Source organism: Prionailurus bengalensis, chromosome C1, assembly GCF_016509475.1.
Source record: "Prionailurus bengalensis isolate Pbe53 chromosome C1, Fcat_Pben_1.1_paternal_pri, whole genome shotgun sequence".
In the NCBI taxonomy this organism is placed as follows: domain Eukaryota; kingdom Metazoa; phylum Chordata; class Mammalia; order Carnivora; family Felidae; genus Prionailurus; species Prionailurus bengalensis.
In genome coordinates, this window is record NC_057345.1 from 171,764,347 (window position 1) to 171,778,222 (window position 13,876).

Genomic DNA, 13,876 nt, shown 5'->3' on the forward strand with positions numbered 1-13,876 from the left:
ATGTAGTAAATATCATATAAATAAATGTTAAGCAAGCTCTTAGTATTAAGTACAGACTTCTTATTGCTGGGAAATGACAAAGCTTATATACTTTAGGAAAATTATAAAGAGGTCAGTATTCAAGAAATAATTTCATTAGTGAGTTGGATAAATCTTAATGTGCTTGAAATATTTTATTCCTTTTGTAATCACTGCACTCAAAATGCTATTTAGACTTACTTGCTGGTAGAGAGTGGTGAGCAGGCAGGAGAGAAGTAATAGCACTTATAGATCCATTCAAGGAGCAAATGTACATTTTGTTAAATGGCCTAAAACAACTTCTCTGAGTGATTTTAGAGCCATAAAAGTTTGAGATTGACAATTCTGTGACTGTACAAAAGAAATATGAACCCATATAACTTTACAAATGTCCTTGTACACTTATCATGATGAAATATAATAAAATGAAATAAAATGATAAAAAAAAATAAAAACATCCTTAAAGTGTTAGCTTTAGTTCTTTGCTGGGAATAATGCTAATTATCTTACCAATCAGCTACAAGGCCCTTTACATGCTGCTAAAGATAGTGATATTTGAATCACCTAAAATAGTTTTTATATTTATATTAAGCTTGATAGATACTGCTTTAACCTTAAAAAAAAAAAAAGTCTAAGGAAGATGTTTTCCCAGAGTGGGTAAAAATATTCTTCCAGGGATTAGAATGGGAAGGGTCAGAAGAAAATATAAGTATGTTATGTAAGTATTCATGCCTATGTTTTTACTCTGGTCTTTTTCAAAAAGCATTTGAAGTAGTCTCTAAAAATATATAACATAAAGCGGGGCCTGGGTAGCTCAGTAGGTTAAGCGGCTGACTCTTGATTTTGGCTCAGGTCATGGTCTCACAGTTTGTGAGGTCGAGCCCCACGTCCGGCTCTGTGCTATAGTGCAGAGTCTGCTAGGGATTCTCTCTCTTTCTCTCTCTCTGCCCCTTCCTTGTTCATGGTCTCTCTGTCAAAAATAAAATAAGCATTAAAAGAATAAAAATACATACCATATAATAGAGTGACAATCATTTAAAGGGAACATCAGTTGAATAACATAAGCAGTTTCTTCCCATATCTGTCCCCTTTTGTTTTTGTTTTTCTGTTTGAGAATTATTTGCATAGTATAGAAAATCAGGCATTATGTGAAAGCTGGTATCATCAGATGAGTAATAAGGAGACTATATACTAGTTTTGATAAGTGGCAGCTGATCTTTTTGAAGGTTGAACTATTTAAGCAAAGCAGAACTTTCAGGACTAAAATGTCATATATAGATAACAATATAGATATTGTATTGTCCATCTCTATCCATCTATCTATCTATGTAATTTCCAGTTCACTCTACTGATTACTCTTTGGGAACAAATTAAATCAGAGCAAGGTGTTGGGGAATTCTGTGACCCCCTTAATGTAGCTTGTATAGCACTCTTCTCAGTAGGGTGCGTATTTCTAGTTACAATGCTCAGTCATGTCTTCCAGATATGAGGTCTCCTTTGGGCAATGCTGGACAGAAACTATAATTAATCTCATACTGCTTAGCAACAGAGACAGAAAAGGCATTTATTTAATTAGCATTGAGTCACAAAAAGGTTTTAATTTTTTTCTTTCAATAAAAAGTATAAATGGGTTTGCAATAAATAATACCTTAGAAAAATTTTTAATGAATATTAAATGGTCTCACAGTTAAGAAATCAAAAGCAAATGACAAATTCATAGGAAAGGAGAATGCTGAAGTGGTTGCTTCCTAATCTGTTTAATGTGTCTGGTTTCTGAAGAAGTGAAAGTCCATCTTGGAAGGAAGGATTTTGTAGATGTTGGAATTGGGGTCTAGGGTTCACAGAAAGAAAGCACTTGAAGAAAACAAGCCTAGAAAAAAAATATACAAGTAGACTCTAGTGATAACTATAATGGCTCAGATATCCTATAGTATCTCAGATTTAGAAACTTCTAGTCTGGCTCATGATTTGCAAAATTGCAAGTGTTGTAGACTGATGAGGTGCAGAGGGGTCCAGAGCATCTGAATGAGATGGTCCCAAAGACACAGCCAAAGCAAGGGAGCAGAAGCCTTTAACAATCAGTTGGGATGTCTGATTAATAAACTTAATTTGGAAGTTTGAGAAAATTTTATTTGGAAGAAATCTCGGTGGACTGGTCTGTCAAGAAAAGCAGTCATCCTGGAGTACAAAATGATTAAAGGGACTGGTAAGAAGGTTTATAGTTTGAAAACATACAGGGACCGTGAAGAAAGTTTAATAATGGCCGTGTATTGGGAGGAGAGAGAAATGTCGAGAGGAATTTTAGGCAACTTTCTGTGTTATGTGCCATGTATAACTTACCCTGTGCTGCCCCCTTTCAGGAAAACTATGGTAAATAGTGATTTTTCAAGGCTTTGCAAAGCTTTTTCCTTCCCTTCCCTTCCCTTCCCTTCCCTTCCCTTCCCTTCCCTTCCCTTCCCTTCCCTTCCCTTCCCTCCCCTCCCCTCCCCTCCCCTCCCCTCCCCTCCCCTCCCCTCCCCTCCCCTCCCCTCCTCTTAATATGTCACCTTACTTGGCAAAAGAGACTTTGCAAATTGATTAAATTAGGAAACTCGATCATTCTGTATTCTCTGGTTGGCCCCAATGTAATCACAAAGGTACTAATAAGTGAAAGAGGGAGGTGGGAATGTGAGGGTCAGAGTCAGAGATTTGAAAATGCTACACTGCTGGCTTTGAAGCTGGACAAATGGCCCATGAGCCAAGAAATGCAAAGTGGTCTCTAATGGCTGGAATATGCAAAGAAAAGAATTATCCTCCGGAAATTCCAGAATAAATGCAGTCCTGCTGACACCTTGATTTTAGCCCAGTAAGACCCATTTTAGACTTAACCTCAGAAATTTAAGATAATTTCATGTTGCTTTAAGTCATATACCCACTGACTGCCCATTTTCCTCAAAGTCAAACAGCTGCATTCAGACCCACAGATGCCTTCAGTTGCTGACTATTGTTTAATTGGACTCTCCCAGTTCCAAACTGAGCAAGCAAGCCAAATATAATGGTAGCTGTGCTTTTCACTTCCAGAGCAGGTACATGTAGGAACCAGAAATCTGGGCTATTCTTGTCTCTTGTTTCTTATAATAGCCATTAGGAAACACTCAAGCATAATTTGAACAAAATGACATAGTTTTCTTTACAGGTGCCCTTATTAACAGTATTCAAATTGGCTTCTTTAGGTCAGGGACTGTTTTATTTAACTGTATCTTCAGTCCCTCACAGAGTACACAGCATAGAATAGGTGTTGAATGAATGGGTATTATTTCTGATTTCAGATAGCTCATCAGAGAATTACTTGCCTTTCAGCATGTCAGCACATCTCAAAATTTGTTCTCTGAAATTATTTAATGCACTTCTCTGGGTTTTAGAGAGAATAAATATATAACTAATCAATTTGAATATCATGTTTTATTTACAGTCCTTAAATTGCTTGTCGGTCTCCTTACCTGATTTTCTATTCCTTTAACCCTCTGCTTTTCTCTACTTTTCACTTTTCTCCCTGAAGAAATGACCCACTTTTAGGGATTCAAACATTTTCTCCTCATGGTTGACTGTAACTCTTCTATTATTGGTCTTGTACCCACTCTCCCTCAAGTTCCAACCTTCCTGCCAAATATTTATTTCCAGCAGGGGATCACACTGTTATCCTAAACTTCACGTTTGGAAATGGAGCTCTGGCATTTTTCCTTTGCAAATCAGTGTCTCTTACCCATTTCTTTCATTCCATTCCCCCCATTCTTCTAGGTCTGACACTGTGGTATTATTTGGGGGATTTTACATTGCCTTTATTTTCAAAATTTAATTAATGAGAACTTTGACTCTTGTCTAGAAATATGCTTCAATTCCACCAATTATGTTCTATCTTACTTCAACTGCTTCTTATCTATCTAGTCCTTGATAATTTCGTGAATAGATTAATATAATATGTTTTAATTTTTTGTGTATATTTTCAATTTATTCTAGACTGAATGATGGAAGACAGATCTTAAATTGTGACTTCTTTTTTTCCCCCTATGTTACTTGCCCAATAAAGAAAACTTTGGGGGCTCTTGGGTGGCTCAGTTGGTTGAGTGTCCAATTTTGGCTCAGGTCATGATCCCAGAGTCATGGGATTGTGCCCTGCATTGGGCTCCATGCTGAGCATGGAGACTGCTTAAGATTCTCTCTCTCTTTCCTTCTGCCTCTCTCCCTGGCTTATGCCCTCTATCTCTCTTTCAAAAAAAAAAAAAAAGGTATTTAAAAAAAACAAAACATTGCATAGTTCTTAGCTTTTCAAGGTGATGCCTTATGCACAAACTGCTGCTTCAGAATCACCGGCAGCATTTGCTAAACGAACCTATTGCTGTGCACATCCCACGTGTACTGAATCAAATCTCCGGATGGGTTCTGGGAATCAGCATTTTTATAAAGCAATACAGATAATTCTGATGTACACTAACACTTGAGAACTATTGGAAAGGATAATATTCAGCCAAACATTTAAAACCCTTTCAAATATGTCCCTGTGTATTCCAGTTTTATTTCCCACTAGTCTTTTTAAATTTTTTTTTTTCAACGTTTATTTATTTTTGGGACAGAGAGAGACAGAGCATGAACGGGGGAAGGGCAGAGAGAGAGGGAGACACAGAATCGGAAACAGGCTCCAGGCTCTGAGCCATCAGCCCAGAGCCTGACGCGGGGCTCGAACTCACGGACCGCGAGATCGTGACCTGACTGAAGTCGGACGCTTAACCCACTGCGCCACCCAGGCGCCCCTCCCACTAGTCTTAATAAAGCTCTCTGCTTAGAAGCAATCACTCTGGATATGCTATGCTCAATTTACCTCTGAGACTTCGGTCTCAGAATGCCTCATTCATTCAAAATGCCTCATGTTTCCTCTGCATCCAGCTTTCAAGTCCTTGTTTTTAATGGAATCTTTCTATGTTTTACTGAGCACCTACTGTATGCCAGGTATTTCATAAAATACTGTCACTATCCATAGAGTAACCTAGCTACAATTGTTCCCATTTTACAGGCGAGAGCATTGAGACTGAGTACAGTTAAGCAGCTTGACCTCAGCTATAGAAGTAGTAAGAAGTAGTTTAGTTGATTCAAACCCAGGACTGACTCAAAGCCCATGCTCCTTCCAGTGGTGGTTTTTAAGTTGCCTCTGCAGGACCCTCTGATGTGACTGCATAAACACAGCAGATCTGTTTTCATGTGTTTACACACTAGGACTTTCCTACAAGGTGAGTTTTGGATTCGGCTGACCCATTTTTGAAGCCCATTGTACAAGGTACATAAGGGCAGTTAGGGCACTCAAATAGAATGCATTAGGTTATTATTTAACTGCTAAACATGTGTTGGCTTTTCAGAAGCTAGATCATAAGCTCCTTGGAGAATGAAAGCAATTAAAAAAAAAACAAACATCCCACTTATTACGTAGTGTAGTAATACTTGCATTTAGTAGGTCACTAAATATCTGCTTAAATTAAATAAAATCCAGGCCATTGAAAGATGTCCTTCCATTGAGTAGGAGACACTAGTCCCAGAAAGTTAGAAATTGGGAATATCTGAGGGCGAGAACTATCAGTTTCATTAGGGCATGTATAAGATGTGAACTTAATAAATATGAACAGTTTTAATTGTTATACGTTTACCATCAACTGGCTAGATTTAAAAAACATTTTCCAGAATATTTCTGTGTTCAATGTAAAATAAAGCCCAAAATATTAATAGAAAAATTCTACTAAGAAGATATAACATAAAAACTACATTGAGATATAAAATTTTGGTATTTTATAGGCCTAATATCATTAAATTTCTTCTATAAAATTTAAAACTGAAGAAAATTTTTAACACTTGTTTGTCTGTTATAAAACATTTATATTATTACCTTACCATTCTACCTAACCTCCGATATATTTGTAAGTTAGCCCAAAAAAGTCCATGTTCTCACATCACAAAAACACATTTAGTGCAAATGAATTGACTTCCTCCTTCGCAAAACAACTCTGTGTGATTAATGAATTATTCTATTACAGTTTGCATTGAAGAGAAGCAATCAATGGAGTAAATATTTTTTATCTGTCAGGTACAGTGCTAACTTTCCACCAAGCCTCTTTGGCGATGCTCTATTTTCATGTTTTCAGTGTGTTGGCAAGAAGAAAAGTTTTCAGTGAGGTTGTGGTACGTAAGTATTAATAAGCATTGAATTCCTAACAACACTGGCTGTCAAACCTGTGTGTATTAATGTGAATTAATGAGGTTCTTTTCTCCCAAGAGGAAAACAAGTTGTTGCAGGTTAAACCATGATAAGCAAAACATAGGCAATGTCAGTTTGATAGAAAGCCTTCAATTTACAGGAGTGACCTTTAAAAAGGGAATGCATAAATAATCTCAACATAATCATTTGATATAATATTTTGAGTTTACAGTTCAGATAGCGCTAAAGCATATTTATTTATTTATCTGGTTTTTAAAAATTGTGCCCTTTGGGAAATCACCTCAGTGCAGAATTAAGGCAAAATGACAGTGATAACAACAAATGTGAACAACTAAAACAATTGTGGAATGAAGAATGGTTTGAAAAAGTCACCCTTTTAAAGACTTACCATTGTGGAAAGTCAGGGATTTTTAATAGTTCCAAATTACACAGAGCAAGTAGAAAGTAGTTGTTGGTATTAAAAGGATACTACTTCAGGGCTACTCAACCAGTACATTTTCTTTTCTTTTCTTTTTTGTAAATGTTTGTTTATTTTGAGGGGTGGGGAGCAGCAGTGAGAGGGTGAGAGAATCCCAAGCAGGCTCTGCGCTGAGCTGAAATCAAGTCAGATGCTTAACTGACTGAGCCACCTAGGCTCCCCTCAACCAATACATTTTCTATCTTAGTAATCCCCATTTCCAAGTTGATCCAGGGCTTCCACTGGTTTTTTTTTTTTTAATGTTTATTTATTTTATGAGAGAGAGACAGAGTGTGAGTGGGGGAGGGGGAGAGAGAGAGGGAGACACACAGTCTGAAGCAGGCTCCAGGCTCGGAGCTGTCAGCACAGAGCCCCACGTGGGGCTCAAACTCACAGACCAGGAGATCATGACCTGAGCTGAAGTCGGATGTTCAACCGACTGAGCCACCCAGGCGCCCCCAGGGCTTCCGTTATTTAGAATCGTGCCAAGGGGACTCAGATCACAAATTATCTTCTATATCAGTAAAAATAACCCTCTACCATTCAGACTGAGAAGTAAGGTTTAGTGCCCAAAAGAAAAGAAGGAAGATGTCTGTGCAGAGAATACTCTGCCAGAAGCAAAGTGGAAAGTCTGTTTCTAATGGTGTCAGAATTTGAGGGAATTTGAGACACAGATTCCTTCTTCAGCCCGATAACGTCACAAGACAGCCAAAAATAGACCAGTTTTTGTTCCCTTCTCCTTTGGAATATTGGAATGCCACCATTTAGGGTAGCTTGTGTGTCACCATGGGAGGCAGTCAAGTGGGGATGGTTGATGAAAGTGGCTAGAGGGTTAAGCCTAAGGCAGCATACCTGGTTTCCACAGACAAGCTGTCTGGAAGGGAGCTTGCTGGGAACTTGCCTAAAGTGGTTTCCTATAATGGGGGGGTGAGGCTAGACACTCCATGGGAGCCACCTCCAGACCCCATGAGGACATCAGCACAGCAAGCAAGGCCAGATTGGGGGTTTAGTCACTGCAGGTTGGATGGGGTGGAGGGTGGAGTCTCATCCAGCTATGACTGAGCAGAGAAAACAGATCGTGTATCCCTCAGTCATACAATTTGGTATACTCAAGGATCACACCGGCCATCCTATAGTGGAGATCAGCACAAGGATGGCAGGCTACATGGAAGGGATGATCCCCTTGAATTCTTTCCAATACCCAGATGCCAGCTTTTGGGAAGAGAAAGGTGAAAAGAACATGTCTGATAGGGAGTTAAGCTTTGAGTTGATTGAATTTTTATATCACAGAGTCTGTTTAAATTGCAGCTGTTAACTGGAAGTTTTTTTTTTTTTAATTTTTTTTTTTTTTTAAATTTATTTTTGGGACAGAGAGAGACAGAGCATGAACGGGGGAGGGGCAGAGAGAGAGGGAGACACAGAATCAGAAACAGGCTCCAGGCTCTGAGCCATCAGCCCAGAGCCCGACGCGGGGCTCGAACTCACGGACCGGGAGATCGTGACCTGGCTGAAGTCGGACGCTCAACCGACTGCGCCACCCAGGTGCCCCTGGAAGTTTTGAGATAAATCTCTGTCCTCTCATTTTCTTCAAACAGGATAGAGTATTGAGAAAAATATGAAATGAGTTATGGAAAATAAAGAAGTTAGACTTTTCTTTGCTCATTTCCTGAGGAGTATACATTTGTGAATTTGTGGTGAAACTGCTGTACTCTTCCCTATTTCCTGCCTCCTTCCACTCTTCAGCTGATATCCTGGCTTCCTGAGAAAATGGAAGGAATCTGAAGAAAACTTCCACAGGTTTCCATCACTACATTTTCTCACCTACAAACTTCTGTGACCGTATACTCGATTTTCACTTCTGTATGTATAGAGGAATTGTCTGATGTTCCATCCAAGGGCAAACAACTTCTTCTAGGGCACTGGATCCTATCTCTTGTTGTCCATGACAACACTTCTCACTTCTGAGTTATCAGTTCCTTCCTTGCTATGAATTATTCCATCATAAAATAACATGGTGTTCTCTCTGTCCTGTCTTATTTGGTAGCAAATTATCATAGACTGGGTGGTGAATAAAACAAACATGTATTTCTCACAGTTTTGGAGGCTGTGGAGCCTAAAATCAAGGTGCTGGCAGTTCTGGTGGCTGGTGGGAGCCCACTTCCTGGCTTGTAGATGGCCATCTTCTTGCTATGTCCTCACATGGCAGACACTAGAGGGAGACAGAGCAAGCTCTCACAGTCTCTTTCTTTATAGCAAAACTTCTCAAATGCCTCCAGTTTCTCTCTTCCAGTTCTTTTTAAACCCACTGCCATGTGTTTTTGCCCCCAACATTCTGCTGAAACTGCTCTTATGAAGGTAACCAACGACTTCCATGCTGCTAAATGCAATGGCTAATTCTCCATTTTTATCTGCTTTGACCCATCAACAGCATTTACCACAGTTGATCATTCCTTTTCCTCTTTCTCTTACCTCACTGACTGCCCTTTCTCAGTCTCTTTTGTTGGCACCCCCTCATCTTTCCAACTTCTCAGTGTTGGGGGTGGTAAGGGCTCAGTCTTTGCATTTCTTCTCTTTTCTGTCTACACTTATTCCTTTTGTGATCACTTCCAGTCTCATGATTTTTAATATCATCCCTACGCTGGTATTTCCCAATTCTTTGATCTAGCATGAAACTGTCTTCTGAACTCCTAACTCCTGTAATAAATTGCCTGTTCATCAACTCCACTGGGGTATCTAATACACATCTCAAACCTAACATGTCCAAATGAAACTCCCCCCCCCCCCCCCCAGTTGATGATAACTCCATCCTATGGTTGTTCAGGCCAAAGAGCAACGGAGTCTTCCTTGACTCCTCCTTTTTTCTCACAATCTGTATCAAATCCATTAGCAAATCCAAGAATCCTCTTCTTTCTCATTGTCTCTACTACCACCACTGCCATTTTTCACTATTTCCACCTCTGTATCCCTAGAGTCTATTCTTAACTTAATCAGAGTGATGTTTTTGAGAGTGAGGTCGTGATCTCTCTCTGCTCAAAACCCTCTAAAAGTAAAAGCTAAAGTTCTAACCCTGGTTTACAAGCTCCTATATAGTTTTCCTGTCCCTTCTTTGTCACTTCTTTACCTCACCTATTACTCTCCCCCTTGCTTACTCTGCTTAGCCACACTGGTCTCCTGTTTTGTTTTTTTTTTGTCTGTCTGTTTGCTTAAAAAAATTTTTTTTTACATTTATTTATTTTTGAGAGACAGAGACAGAGCACAAGTGGGGGCAGAGATAGAAGGAGACACAGAATCCAAAGCAAGCTCCAGGCTCCGAGCTGTCAGCACAAAGCTCCATGCGGGGCTCCAACTCACAGACCACGAGATCATGACCTGAGCCGGAGTCGGATGCTTAACCAACTGAGCCACCCACACACCCCAACTGGTCTCCTGTTTGTAAAAAACACTGGGCATGTTCTGATCTGAGAGCTTTTGCATTTTCTATTCCTTCTGTGTGGAAAGCTCTAACTCTAATATCTGCATGACTCAGACTCTCATCCTATTTGTTTTTATTTCCCACATGTCACATTCTCAGTGGGGCCTTCTCTGACCGCCCTATTTAAAATTGCAGTTTCTACTCCCTGATCTGGCATTCTCTATCCTTTTTCTGGCTTTGTTATTCTCTATAGCTTTTATGACTTTTTAATATCCTAAGCAAGTTATTTATTTTATTTTTAATAGAGGTGTACTTTAACATTATGTGAATATGTCTAAGAAGTAGTGGTTGGCTTTTATAATTTGCTAAAGACAGAACATTCAGTTCACAGCTAGACAAGGGAAGGATTGAGTACATTTAAAGGGAACTCTGTTATCTGGGACAGTGTGAAGAAACATAAAATTTGTTCCTTGGGCAGTTTAGAGAGGGTAATCTCCAGGGGATCTAAGGACTACCATTGGCTTGTATAGATGTAAAACAAAAAGTGAGAGACCTAAAGCAGGAACTTGTGCGGTCCTCATTCTTTCTAGGTTAATTAAATTTATATTTACTGCAAATGTAAGTTTATTGTGCTATTCTAGGAGAGAGAGGAGTCCCAAAGAAGCCTATGCTCCATTTTATTAGTGATACTATACTCTTTCTAGACCAGGTCTGAGGAGACAATGAGGACTGCAGTTAAGACTTACCAAATGGTTCTTAAAAATTATCCTGGGTAAGAATCACCTTGAACTGGCTGGAGGGGTGGAGAAGCTTGTTAAAAATGCACATTTCCTGGCTCTACAATAAGGCACTCTGAATCAGAAGGTTTGGGGGCCAGGTGGTAAATTTATAATTTTAACAAGCTGCTGTGGTGCTTTTTTTTTTTTTAGTTTATTTATTTATTTTGAGAGAGAGCATGTGAGCAGGAGAAGATCAGAGAGAGAGGGGGAGAGAGAGAGAGAGAGAGAGAATTTCTAAGTAGGCTCTGCACTGTCAGCACGGAAGCCCCACATGGGGCTCTAACCCACGAACCGTGAGATCGTGACTTGAACAGAAACCAAGAGTTGGACGCTCAACCGACTGAGACCCCAGGAGCCCCTGCTGTGCTGATTCTGACACAGGTTGTTCATTTACATTCCTTTGTGCAACATCATCCCATTGATTATTATTATAAAATTACATTACATTGTCAGAAGAAATCTGAAAGGAATGTCTAGAGAATTTTGTTTTTGTAGAACATTGAAGGACTTAGGGATCCAGATGGCATTCTTATCTCTTCTTTCTGTTGATGATTGTTTGTTTGTTTGTTTGTTTTGTGAGGGGATGAGGAAACTTAATAGCTGAAGACATTGGTGATGTCAGGAACCCGGATTTCGTTTCTTGTATCACTGTTTATAAAATCAGCATGATGGAATCCTAGCAAGGGACTAAGTGTTTTCACAGACACCAGAAGAATGTATTTGACTAAAAACTAGCCCTTAATCAAAGTCAGTATTTGAGATGGAGAGACAAATTCCCTGAGATGACTGTGAACTGGACATTATACAGTTTAATAACTGTATAATGGAGAGTATTTGTGAAATAAGACATCAGGCCTTTCTTTTGTTTGAATTATTTATAACAAATATGCATTACTTTCATAAGTAGCATATTTAAACAAATACATGGACAACTAAGAAAATGGGCACTGGGTGGATCTAGTCAAGTGGATCATTTTCAGAGACCTGACATTTATCTAAGTTTTGGTTTGTGCTCCAAGCGGGAGGGGCTCCGTCCTGGGTCTAGAAATTTATTTCAACATGCCATCCCTCAAGTTACTTCAGCCTAAAATATTCAATATGCCAAGGTGCCATATTTTGGGGTAACATGTCCTGAGCCCTATCAGAGGCATTTCAAAATGGCTTCCTATCCCATCTAACTAGCCATGAAACATACTTTTTATCCCAGCTAACTAGCTGATTGACCTCAACAAATCACTCAATCTCCTCTCTGGACTTCTGTTTGTTCATCCATGAAAGCACAGAAGTGGATTATGCAATCTATACAAAACTCATGCCTTAAAAGCAGATCTATGAAATTGAAATATGCATCTTTAAAACTAATTTTCAGCTCAGAGACACAGTGCATTTCTGTTGCCAATTAATTTTTTTAAATATAAATTTCATTAAAATGAGACTATTGGATATAAAAATTCCATTGTATTTCTTAAAAGAGAATCTATATATGTTGCTGAGATAATTTTTATTTATTTATTGCTGTAGGTTGTTAGCTTGTTGGTTTTGAATTTTCTATTTTGCTTTCGAGCACTAGTCAATTCTACATGTATCCTTTGTATTCCCATAAAATTAAACTAAATGTATGTCACTTCTCATGTAGGAATGCACGAGCAAATAAACAGTATATAGCCACATATTTCAGTAGATTAAACTGAGCTGAAATTATCCCTCATGCTGGCACCGTAATAGGCTATTGATCTCAGATTGCATTTTTCTGTTTCTTTATAATTGAATTTTGTTCCCAAATGAAAGAGCATGTTCATTTTGAGATTGCGTTTAGTGAAATAAAAACTGCATCTGGGATCAGTTTTATCATGTGCTCAATGGAGGACTAAGCCTTTCATAAAATTAAGTATGGAACACAGTGACTATTAAAAAAAAAGTATACTGCCTTGTTAGAAGATACTTTTTCCAGAAAAGCTAAATTTTAGATCTCAACTATTTAAAAAATTCTGCATGATTTAATTCAAAAATTAGAATATATACTAAACTATAGATTTTTCACCTATGAATGATTACTTAGGGAAGATATGTTACATTTACATGAATTAACCCATCTATTGGAACTAAAAGAAATTAAGACTAAAGGAAATAGGACAGAGGGTTTGGAAATAAAATAAAAAGATCTTAAAGTAGAAAACAGTTGTCTGCCCAAACTAGAGATGACTTTCCGTCTTGGCTAGACCTTACTTTGATTATTGACATAGTACTCACATGGACATTTTAGGAAGCTAAAAAAGATCATTCAAAGACTTCTGCATGCCCCTGATTTTTGATTGAATGCAAGTCTTCCAATAATTTTCAGATTTTAGTCACACTGCTCTCAGCCCTCTACTTGAAGGTGAGAGTCTTCAACTATTCAAAAAGTCCTGGGGACCCAGGATCTTGGGGACCCAAGCTCTTAATTTACTCATTGGTGATGGTGTGATTTCCATCCATGGGGTTACTACTGAAACAAAATGGGGCATTGCTGACCCTTTTTCTTCTCTCAGTGGTCGGGAGGGTGAGATAGAATGTCTGTGGTTAAATTCAGTTACAAAGCATTTCACTCTCTGGATTCTTATGGTTCAGGCCCCAAGAAAAGCTTCCTGACTTCTCTTGCCCAAAATCCTTAAAACTAAAAGCTTTGAAAGTGATGTGCTGTGGTGGTGTTCACTCTGAAAAGGACACAGCTTCAAGGCATGGAAGGAATATGGGCCAAGGAAACACTTAAGTGAAAGAAAGACAAATGACCTTACAAATCCTTCCTGTCAGGTAGCATGAATACAGTGGATCCCATGGTGCCATTCTTTTTGTCTCCCTTCCTGTTCCGGTGTGTGGTTTGGAGGTAGTTGTGAGTTAGTGAAGTGTTCTCAGTGGTTGCATATGGTTGAAGAATGTTTTGCAATGACAAACCATTTGCTTTATGCTTAAACACAATTCTTGTGTATTTATGT